This window comes from Typopeltis vanoorti, chromosome 16 (genome assembly GCF_054136105.1).
Source record: "Typopeltis vanoorti isolate ZY-2024b chromosome 16, IOZ_Tvanoo_1.0, whole genome shotgun sequence".
NCBI classification, from domain to species: domain Eukaryota; kingdom Metazoa; phylum Arthropoda; class Arachnida; order Uropygi; family Thelyphonidae; genus Typopeltis; species Typopeltis vanoorti.
The window spans coordinates 107,284,538-107,297,401 of record NC_143564.1 but is presented as its reverse complement, the minus strand read 5'-3'; the positions used below and the strand labels follow the sequence as shown (position 1 = coordinate 107,297,401).

Sequence of the window (12,864 nt, the reverse complement as noted above, 5' to 3'; positions counted from 1 at the left end):
TTTGTATAATATAATTCTAACATAGACATCGAGACAGTTGCAGGAAACAACGGGTATATCGACAATCGTCAATTTAACCTGATTAATATGAAACTGCATTATATAGAAACATTTACAAATAAAATTCTAATTCCAAAATTAGATGTCTATGTGGTTGAGAATACACTAAAGCGCAGTAATTTTCGTTATTCAACTCGTCCTATAAGACTAGCAGTAGCAGAATGTTTTATCGTTCTAATTCCGTTTTTACTGGCAAAATGTCTTGCAATTAATAATCATAATCTTTTCCCTCGCTATAACGGCAACACTGTAATGGCAAAATTATGTAGCGCATATTAAAACAATAAAATTTTTAAAAAAATAATTAATTCAAAATGTATTTTTTTTTAAATCATTATATATGGCAAAAACATTTTTAAACAGTTTAAAACAGTTGAATTATGAAACTTTTAAAATGTAAAGTATAAAATAAACAAGGGGTATGTATGTGTGGGGGATTACAACTGATAAGCAGGACATGCATATAGTATTGCACGTATAAATAAACATTAACATAACAAGCATACAACAAAAAACATGATTCAATTTAAAAAATCTATATTGAATACAGATTTAATGAAGCAGCATGAAATTCATTCGGTCTTACTCTATTAAATAAACACTAACTAAAAACATGAAGATCTATCAATCTTACCTTGCGGTACCATGTGGGTTGGCTGAGAGACCATGCCCCACGCAGGCAGCAGGAAGAAGGGAACGAAAAGCACCGTGAAGTTCCAGTCCATAGTGGCGGGACGTCTGCAGAATAACGATAATGTTTTCAACCCCATAACATGTATTATGCGAATCAGTATATCTTGTAAAGGAATTTGTAAATATTCCAGGTTAAATGTGATAACAATCAGACAAACGAATCGCATCCACAGTTTTCGCGGCGATAAATCACAGATTTTTTCCCCCTTTTTTTTATCCCCTCCAATTTACATACGCGAAAGTCTTCAGCAGACTCAGCACCGACACATTCTCTGTACAATGCGCCCTATGTGACCGCTGGCACTTCAAGCGTTCAGACTGGTAATAAGCTGTCTCTCAAGATCGGGGGAAGGGATGGCGCTTCACCATAATGCCCTCTGGGTTAGTCGTCTGGCTGTTTCCAACTCCAGTTTTTGTGGCTACTGAGATCTGCAAGGGTACAAAACGAAATTAAAACTGCTGTACATATATGATATACTATATTATATATTACATGATATTTCTATAATATGGTGCAATGTAAAGGATTTGTAGCACACATACTAATTATTATTAGTATGTGTGTGCTACAAATACAAACTGATATATATATATATATATCAGTTATATATTATGCATCGTCATAAACGCGAAAACTAATATATATATATATATATATTAGTTTTCGCGTTTATGACGATGCATAATATATATATATATATATATATATATATATATATATATATATATATATATATATATATATATATATATATATATCAGTTTGTATTTGTAGCATAATTTGTAGTATAATTATAAATATATATAATTATATATATATATAATTATATATATAATTATTGGATTATGACGATGCATAATACAATAATTAAATATGGATATGTTTTCAAGTAAACAATAATGTGCTATATAAATGTTGGGTTTTTATCTGATACATATCCGGGGGTGAACACAGTCTTTTTTTTTTTTTTTTCCCAAAGAAATATTTGTAAGTAGTAAATTAAGAGCAATAGTATCGCGTGTCATCATGCTATACATGTTGTGTGTGTGCGCGCATATATATATATATATATATATATATATATATATATATATATATATATATATATATATATATATATATATATATATATATATATATATATATATATATATAAACACACATACGCTTGTGTTCAAATTACCGTTTGCAGGTGAGACAAGTTAATAATAACCAACAGCAAAATAAGATCGACTTCGCTAATATGATGGAAACAGTGTCTTATTAAATTCAAGTATAAATGCGAAAGTTATTTATTTTCTGGCCTAGAAAATAAAGCTTGTGAAACAAAACTGCTAAACAGACAAGTAAAAGTGTCAGGTATGGAAGGTGACACGTACACTTCGAATAGGAATCAAGAATACATCTTTTTTTTTTTTTTTAATCTTTAAACTATAACTCCAAGGTCAAAATGTACCTCATGAAAATTTCATTAAAATTAATTCATTGTGAAAAAATGTAGTCTAAACGAAAAAGATTTCAACTGTGTTAAACAATAATTCAACAAATAGCTATCTTCAGCAGCGCAATGTAATCCTGATAGTTGATAATCAGAACCTTTAATTTTTTCCATTAATAACATGAATCGAAAAGCTCCACAAAACTTCAGCAAATGAAGTCTCGAAATAACCACTAAGAATTAAACAGAAAGTGTTCGAGGATGTCTCTAATACTCTAAAACACAGTATTTCACTGAGCTCCATTATCGTAGGGTCCTTAGCTATGATAAAGATCGTTACATACCACTACTCAGTTCCCTGCAGGCAAAACTGATAGAAAGTACATTGTGGAGTAAGATTTTTGGCTAAAATAATTGCGTAATTATCGTTTTAAAGTTATCTTCTTGAAACGAAGAAATTTTAATGACCATCATAAATCTGAAAGCATCACTCATATTTCATGCTGGAAGAAATATGGAAAAATTGAGCTAGGATGTTCTCCGAAGTATAAACACGGTCTTGGCCACTTGAAGCTTACAAATAACAAAGTGGTGGAATGGCACTAGGCTAAGAAATCGCCTTTCTTGCAGAGGAAAAGCTAAGACTTCATGCTGCCAGGTGGTAGATAAGCGGTGACTGCCGCCTCTCGACCTCTACCTATGTTAGTTATCTCACCAGTCTGATGGTTTAAGCATGCTGTTTTCAGACGGTGTATACTGAGGAATATTAACAGCACTTTCATTATGAAGGTTCAGGTACATAATTTTGTTGTTGCACAACATCCGGCCTTTAACCGAAATTCAGGAAACATCAAGAATGTGAGGCTTGAACATCAATTCCTAAGGCAATTTAAATTGCCAAGTTTTTATCCTACTCAGAAAATGAATTCGTGCATTCTATCTTGGACTCCCAAGAAACATACCTACTTCTGCCTTCTCAGATCCATCTTCAGCGATTTAAATTAAGGTCGGCTAGAAAAACATATGTTCAAATTACACAATGAAAGATTACACAAAAAAAAATATGAAATGCTAGCGCATTCTGTACCAAATTTTTCATATTTGGTACAGAATCTGATGACAACCATTAGAAATAACAGGCAAAAAATAATAATATACGAGATATGTGGAGCAATGAGGATGACTTATCAAAATTGAGATAAATGAAACCAATCATTTCGATTACGCTTGAGTATAGTGGGAACAAGAGATGGAAGCAGCCTCCAAAAGTCAGAAAGGGCCGAGGCTATGTCAAGTACGTATTGAATTTCGAGAATGCAGAGAAAACGATTACGTCATTATAGAAGTACAGAATTTGATATTGGGGGGGGGGGGGGAAAGAAAAGATGACGATAGGAGCTTTCTTTCTTTTCTTTTTTTTAAAAAAAAAAGTTGCAAGATCTATTTCATCACTTACATGTGTGATGCTACAACACTTCTTAAAAAAAACGACTTTTAATTTTCTCTCACGGGTAAATAGTAAAGATCACAGAATCATGGGCCAGAAATTCTTTCAGCATTTAAAACCATTTTATTATTTATTTTTAAATAACTAAGAGGTAAATTCAGTAAAAAGTGAAACAATGCCATGTTGTTATAAGGGTTGGACTCAATATTAGAAACGTTAGCTGGGTGGTTAATTTAATATTTTTGACACCCATTGTCAACAAAATAAAAAGATCAAATTTAGAGGAATAAAAGCATTCTGATTATCGTTGAAAAAGAGTGTCGATCTAAACGAAAAAAAAAAAACTTCATAATAATATTGAATAACTTCAATCAAGCGAAGTCATCAGTATAACAAACAATGTTGATTGGGGGGGCGGGGATTCCCTAACATGCTATGTCAATGATTATTTTAGTCAAACTTCTGATATCTTCAAGATTAATCAATGAGACAAAGCTAAATCCTGCAAGTCGAGCAGTATAAGGTAGAAAGAAAAACATATGGTTTAGATTTTCATACTACTACTACTACTCTCAAAGAACCATAGATACATATCGCATTAAATATTAAAAAGAACAATGAATTCAGGTTTTTCTAAAATAGCAGTTCCCAACCAATGGGTGGAAAGATAATTTCAGAGGATGAGGAGAGAAAATGGAAATAGTGCATTATTTTATTTTTTTGGTTTCTTTCTTTCCCATCAAAGTTTGACTTGTTCGTGTAGTAGTAGTATGAACAAATCGAGCTTGCTTTTTCTGTTAACGGATATACGAAGACGTGCATGGTTTTATATCGTTACTCAGCTTCAAAGATGCGTATCGAAGTTCTACTGGTAGTGGACCTACTTTTGCTTTGCGAATTGCAAAATTTAATTTTATTGTTTTTTTATATTTTTTAAGTAAAAATTGCTTTCTGATGTTTCCCATGAGGCACCTGTTGAAAGCTAAAGGAATAAAGAAACTAGAGGCAAAAGAAGAAAAGTAATATTAAAATACAAAATGAGAATGCAATATATAAAAAATTGAGAATATCTAGTTCGTCAAAAAGATGGACCTTTTGAAGGAAAAAAAATGTTAAGGGATGTAATATTAATGAATACTATACCAAGTTTAATTTTTCACATTAAAGCTAAAGAATATCCTCAATCTCTGATATCTCCCCCCCCCCCCCCCACTGGAGAAATGAATGCAAGTAGAATGAAAAATCTCTGTATCGTCATTCAGTAACCACGCACTTTTGTTCATAAACAATAACACTGCTTGGATTGCTCGCGTGGAAATATCTGAATTAAAAAGACATCTTACTTCTTTTTTTTTTCAGTCGCCAATTAAGATGGTGTTAAAGCAGTGAAACATATAAGTTATAAAATTACAAAAACAAAACGGGATTACACGCCTACACCATTGCAGAAAAAGTAACTGTTATAAAAAGTTATCGATTGAATGAATGAATGGCAAAAAGCAGGCAAGAAACTAGATCTAATAACTTTTTTAGGAAAATAATACGAAATTTAATAGCAAAATAATACGAAAATTATACAAAATTTCTAACCGTGCCGATTCCACTATTTTAGAAATACTAAGGAAAATCTTATAGGCTTAAAATAAGATTAGTAGGTTCATGGATGTTCTAATAAGCAGCTTTATCCATATTTTATGAATGCTTGAGTTGTTACCAAAGCGAAATAGGTTGTTGTTCTGTTGTGCTTTACCGGTGCACAGCATACAGTTATGATAATATTTCCATCGCATTAGCTCTTATTTTCTGTAGGTCATCTAACTATAGATTTTGCACTACAAAATCTATATACCAGGCGATTTATAGATTTTTCCATTTCTCTACGGAGAGAGAAAAAAAAAATACCGAACTCGTTACTTAAATATATATATATATATATATATATATATATATATATATATATATAAACTTGCTGAATTATTCACCAGAGACCGTTACATCACACGGAATATCTGAAAAGGTTGAAAATGAGATTGGTTGGAATTACGATAGCGACAACTAAGGACATGAGACCAGTATATTACGCGTGTGAACTGAGTGTTCTCCCGCTGTCCACTCATCTGGCATGAAAACTCTACTACCTCCGTATGAGACATTCGAAAATTAATTCCTCTTCAAAACGCCAAATGAATGCTCCTCGAGTCCTAAATGGAATCTGAATCCAGGTCTTTCCAACCGAACCGCACATAGCATATCTTTTGAACTGTGCTATGAAGGTGTGTATCAATCAGTTCTAGTTAGATTCTCACCTTCACAGCACAGTGCTGGAATATTACATTATTTTTTTTTTATTAAAGTAAGATTCCAGTTCCAGGTATTTCAATCTGCATGCGAAAAATGGACAATCAGCATATTGTCCATTTATTCTTTAGCTCTTTCTGATTCTTCGATTTCTAATTACATGAACTCCAAGATTTATTTATATCGACAACCCAAATTATTCATTTCGTCATTTTTGAAGAATGTTATTCTGTGAAAGATATTTAATGGGTTGCAACAATGGCCACTTCATAACCATCTATCTATTTTACAATTCAATGAATTTGTTATCATTGAATTGTAAAATAGATTATAGATTGTAAAATAGAAACAATTTATATATAACATCTCCGCTACAGGTAAACAATATTAAATTATGACTGACAAAGAATTCATATTCTAGTTTAAGTTCTTTAATTAAGCGTGAGAAAACAAGAATCTGCACATGAAGTATCTTCGCGATTAGGCTACACGTATACAGAAGCAATGTGACTTCATATCAAAGTGCCTCACAATCCTATAATGCACAGGACATCCCTTTCAGACATGTATATTGTTAAGCATTATGGGATGGATCACTACTCAGATTGGTTTTGATCTTTAGTGAGGTCTCATCAATGAGAGCTAGACTCACAGACATACTGAGAGCTAAATCAATACAGAAGTTATATTTTCGATAAACAATTAACAAAACAGTGTATCACCATCTTATTACGAGTATTAGTAAAGTACTCGTACTCTGGATCCGACCAACAGACTATGGATTCGAATCCCAATGTGGATATGGGTGTCTGTAAATGCCTTTAGGCGGGAGGTCAATTTCAATGGGCAGTGTGAAGACCACTCCTATTTCCCCATACTGGAAGCTTTGAAGAGTTCTTTGTTTGGTCTCTCTAGCAGAGTCTCTGGATTATGTAAAAGGATAAATAAAATTGCAATATATATATATATATATATATATATATATATATATATATATATATATATATATATATATATATATATATATATAAGAAAAAACTCTTAGGCCAACTATAATATTGATGTACTATAAGTCTACAACCTTTGGTGGGTGGAAGTCATCTTTAAATAATAACAAAAAAAAAAACAGAAAATAATTTATTATTATTATTATTATTACATCAACTCTCTGGAATCAAAGACTCATCGAGGGATATTATAAAAATATTTATAAAATATTTCACAGTCAAAGTGAAACATAACCTACTAAAATGAGCAATATTTGCTTAACGTATTAACTGTATGGTAATTAGTTGCTCTCTCTCCCTCCCTCCCTCTCCCTCTCTCTCTCTCTGTGTGTGTGTGTGTGTGTGCCAATAATGTTCTGCATTTCCTATAAAAAATATTTCATTTTTTATACCCGAGTGTACAGTTTATGAATGAATGAATACTTACTAACACCCAATCCGAGTCTCCGTAGCTCAGTTGGTTTCGGAGGAGCCGGGTGAAAAGACTTGGGTTCTATTGCGCGAAGAACCGTTAACATAGCTTTTCAACCAAAGGTGAGTTAACCAGTCTTATACAGTGGAGGATTTTTTCTCCCGGAAAACTAGGGTGTTTCGTCCCTCAAAACAGGCAAACTAGCCCGGCGAACGCACACACATACAGACACAAAACAGTATACTGTCGAAACTGGTTCTTACCGTAACTACAGTACTAGCCCAATGTTTAATTATGACAGATCAGAGATACTGACAATGGCATATCATGATTGATGTCTTGGTTGATTAAGAACTGAAGAAGAATAACGCCCCATCTATGCAATGCTAATCAAATTCCGTCGGAAAATCAACTGAAAACATAATTTGGTTCTTTTGTACGAATTAAGTTACAAGAGCAAACTTGTTAGGTAATAAAAAAAAAAATTCAAACAAGTCTGAAATTGTAAACGTGAATCTGAATTTGTATTTGCATTACATTGAAAATTTGCATTACATTGATACGATCAATGCACCAGAACACTTGCAATGGAATTAATTAATCTGTAGTGTGACTTAAGTCTACATCAAATGTTTCATAAAGCAGAGTTGCATTTTTTAAAAATTCTTGCTCAGCAAAAATGAATAGCCTTATAAGAATATCTAAGCAAGCTTTTTATTCAATGGGAGCAGCCTAGTTTAACTTTTTTTTTTTTTGCTACGGTTGATATATTGTTCAAACATTAGTAATGAAGAGACAATTATGAACTCTACTTCTATTTATGCTAATATATGTAACTACTATAAAATCAAGACTGTGTATTATAAAATACATTAAAAATTAATAAAACGTTTAATTTCAGAAAATCGTTCGGGAAATAATACTAAACCCCAAATATATATAAAAAGAATAGTTACAGGACAGAATTAGAGCGCTAAAAGGGTATCTTATAGGAAAATAATGAATTCTGATATAGTAATAAAACCATGCAAAATAAGAATAAAGTTAGAAGACCGGAATAAATTTTATGATAGCAAAATGTCACTGTTCTATTTGTTGATATTGAGAATCCGGTTGATGTTTTTCTATTATGCTATGTACTGAAAAATTACGATGTAAAATATGATATTAATATCACCAATGATATCGTCTAATACTTTTTATTTCGCAAATGATCCATACAGATGATGAAAATAGCAAGAGATAAAATAATTCTTGTCTAACATCTGATTTCATATATAACTATCTCCCAGCATCTTTTACTTGTAATTACGACTATCAACTCGAGAATAAGCGATTTATTATTAATAAATCGCTTATCTTCGAGTATAATGACCCGTCTCCACGAATATAATATAAACCGTTCTGGAAGGCATTCGGAACGCTAAAAATTTGGTACATTTATCATGTTTTTCCACGATCTGCAAACCTTTAAACAGTTTCTTGCTATATTCTTATTTCTCAACTATTTGTCTTAAACATCTAATCCTATTTATTCTGAATCCATATTGTTCTTCCAGAAGTTCGTCTTGAACATTTTTTTTTTCAAATATCCTTACATACATTTCCTGTTTGAGTATTCACTTGGAATACTCAAACAGGAAATTCTTCTATAACTGTTTAAATTTCTGTAACTATAATTTAGAAGAGATATGAGAAATATTACATTATTCATACGTTTTCGCCTATACTTTCATTATTTAAGGTACAGATTCGTAAACTTTTTTTGTATCCGTGACTCCTGCAAAAAATGCACACATAATACAATTATATTTAATATTATATAATTAAATTTAATAGTTTATAAACTTTACACATGCAGATAAAAATAAGAAAATCAAAAAACAATGGAAAACGGATGGAAGCCATTAGTTTATCTTTATTAATTATACGAATGATTCTTGAAATTATGTTCATCTAGTCATGACCAACGACGTTTATTTTTGCAATAAATATAGAATGAATGATTCTGGGGTCGAAGCAATCATTAATAAACGTGAATAAATTAAATATTTATTTTATAGGACTACCGAAATTAATAGTTTATAATAAATATCATTAAACATCAGTGAAACTAAATTTTAGCCTTGTGATAAGAGAAGTTTAATTTCATGAGAAATGCATTAGAACCACATAGTAGTTTGCATATTGCATATTAATATGCACAATAATGTCACTTAAAATTTTTTGAAAATATTTTTAAAATAATTTAAAATCACATTATTTTTGCACAAGAGGTTTTTCTCATACTTCCTGATTGCTCTGAGCAATACAGAATTTTCAAATGTACCAGATGAACAAACGCATTAGATAATTTAAGTAAGTACACCATTCTTAAATAGCTAATTAATTAAGCAAATATATTATCCTTATCAGTTTTTAAGCAGTAAAATATTTTTAAACTATAACAAGAACCAATCCTAGTTTCAATCGCCTTCTCAATTCTTCAGCCAGGAGGTCTCGTTATGTAGCTTTAGCTCAACACATCTTGCACCTTCAGCCCATTAAAGATACCTCGGGGGATCAACAGGATTAATGAGAAAAGCAAACAGAACGGCTGTTTCATAAATTTTCTTTTCGCGTCACTGTCTTTATGTCTTGTAGTGTCATTACGTCTGATGGATGCAATCATCCCCGTGAGGATAGACCAAGTACACTGTGCATCACAGAAGCCATGCAACCTATCGTGCTTCAGAGTTGTTCTTCACCTCTTTTACTACGTAAAACTGGAGTAAAACTAAAGTGGTTTCTTCTGACATTAGAAGAAACCCTGCTAATTTTCTACATGAAACTCCGCAAACTTAAAACACTATAATTACAGTGCAAATATATGTCAATGTTTCTTTAAGTAGCAAATTATTTTGTTGTTATTATCTGCCTAGTTTCTTCTAGGCATCTGTTTTAGGGTCGACAATCATCGTCCTCGAGGCCGGTGAAGATGGAATAGTTTGCGTAACTAAACGAGGAATCATTATCAGTGTCACAATTATGATCTACTTTTATGTGGAATTCATAGAATAACGAAAGAAACCAAATAAATAGACTTCTTTAAAAAAATCGACTTACTATTACAGCTACGATTAAAACAAAGTAAATTTAATAATGATTTCATGTTCTAATAAAAAGCAGTCTTCTATAATAATTGTTTAATCTTCATTTAAAACTATTTAAGATTATAAATACGCTAAGCAATAATATAAATTCTTAACTTAACATAGATTTGTTTATTTAAAATGCTTTAAGAAAATTTATTATTTTTATGTGACTATCACCCCTATAATCATAAGTACCATGTGAGTTAAGGATTTTTATGTTTTAATCAATTTTATTTATTTTTGAATTTTTATTTATTTTTGCATAATCCAGAAACCCTGCTGTTGAACTTTTGGAAGCATGGAACTTTTTAAGCTACCTTTAAACAACCTTTTTTAAGTCCCCCGATAAGCAGGGCGGCGATCTCACACCTGACGATGAAATTCATCTCTCACCTACAGACAATAATGCAATGCATGCCCATGGCAGGATTTCAACCTACAGCCAGTTGGCTGGAGAGCGGATACTCTAACAAAGTAGTATAGGTTGATCAACCTCTCGTATATCGGATCAACAACAACAACAAAAAAAAAAAAAAAAAAAAAACTGACCAAGCCGACAATTATGTTTAAATTAACTTGAAAACAAATTCCCCAGCGAAGCGAGTAGCAATACATAATTTAAACATCCCTTTTTAAACGTTGAATAAATCTGAAGTTCAAAATTGTACATAAATATTTCTATTCATTTATAAAGGTATTCATGATTAGCCATCCCTCTCATACAATTCAGATATTAAATTAGATAAATGATTATTTAAAACGCAGATCAGCTAAAAATTACATAGGAACAAAAAAAAAAAAAAATCGCACAATAAATAATGCTATTTAAGTTAAAAGAGAGGTTAACAAGTACTTGAGCAAATGTCGTAACCCCTGAAACAGAACAAAAATTCTTTATATATATATATATATATATATATATAATACTAACATACGATTAATCTTCAAGGAGTACGGACTACCATCAGTTTACTTTTTTAAAAAAAAAAATCCTTAATACACACCACAAACAAAACAGTCGATCATACATGCCTATATATATAAATATAGGTCATAAGCAGCAAATAATAAATTTACCTTGCAAAATAATGGGCTCAAATTGAATAATGAGTAACCAAAATTTGGCACTGTTTAGCGTTTCAGCTATTCGTTATAAAACTTAAGGACTCTGATTTAGATTAAAATGCACAAAACACAGGATTTCCTTTGAAGGAGTTGAAATTAGGTATAGTACCTCGACTTCAATGGCTGAAGTACCCTTTTTAATTTTTTTTTAATTGATTGCCTACCCAGTGGACCCGTAGCTATTTATACTGTCCAAATGTCCTAAGCTACTAGTGTCGAAAAGCTAAGGACGAACTACATTTTTACTGAACTGCAGCTCTCACAACATCATACCATGCTTAGCACCAAGTGATTCAGGAGTTCTTGAGGCAAACTGGCCTACTACTCCTTCAGAGCAAGGATAAGGCCTTCTGTTTCCTGAAGAAAATTTCGAGCAGCAATGAGTCTCTCTATTGTGTCCCAAAACTTGTTCTATGGGGTTGAGATCTGGGGAGCGTGCTGGTCACGCGATTCAATTAATATCCTCGGTCTCCAGAAGTATCTCCACTGCTCGGGCACGATATAGTGTGACATTGTCATCTATAAAAATGAATTCTTCGCCTACAGCAACCACGGAACAATCGAATGGCGTTGTAGAACTTCGTTGCAATATTATTCATCAGTCACAGTCCCTTTTTTTCAGCACTTGTAGCTCAGTGCGTCCATTAAGCATAATATCTCTCCATACCATGACCCCAAACTGCCATCTATCCCTTGCAAGAACATTCTCGTGGTCGTGAGCAGTACCACTTCCACGCCAGATCAAGTGTTGTCTAGAATCGGAGGAAACTAAAACGACTCTCATCTGTAAAGAGTACATTAGCCGATTGATGTCTTGTCCAATTTTTATGAATACAATAACACTGAAAACGTGCTCTACAATGAGCGTGGATAAACAGATGCAGACTTCAGGCCTTCGGGCGCATAGGCGTACTTGTCGCAGACGTCTTGCTATGGTTTGTCGAGATATCCGCGTATACCTGTGCTAGACTTGCATTGGACTTGCAAACAAGCATTGGACTTGCAAACTGACTTTTTCTGTAAGGCGCCGATTACGTTTTGCTGTTATAATAAAAAATCTGTCATGCTCCGTGGTAGAGCGAGGACGCCCTTTTAACAAACGTTTGAACACAGTTCATTGGTTTAAAACATTGCCCAGACGCTAGATACATGCCTATGGAAGATTCGAAAATCTCTGGCAATATCAGTAATACCGAGGTCTTTTCAAGCTTTCCAATAATTCGTCCCCGCGTGAAGTCACCTAGATGAT

At 32.4% G+C, this 12,864-nt stretch overlaps 1 long non-coding RNA gene across 1 annotated transcript in view; it reads right to left on the bottom strand.

The window, feature by feature from the left end:
* Positions 1-700: 700 nt before the first annotated feature.
* LOC150098249 (uncharacterized) overlaps positions 701-12,864 on the bottom strand; it is a 224,200-nt gene continuing 212,036 nt past the window's right edge. Inside the window, exon 3 of the long non-coding RNA XR_016549601.1 lies at positions 701-1,182. This is a non-coding gene — a long non-coding RNA (uncharacterized LOC150098249). The remainder of the gene's footprint in view (positions 1,183-12,864) is intronic.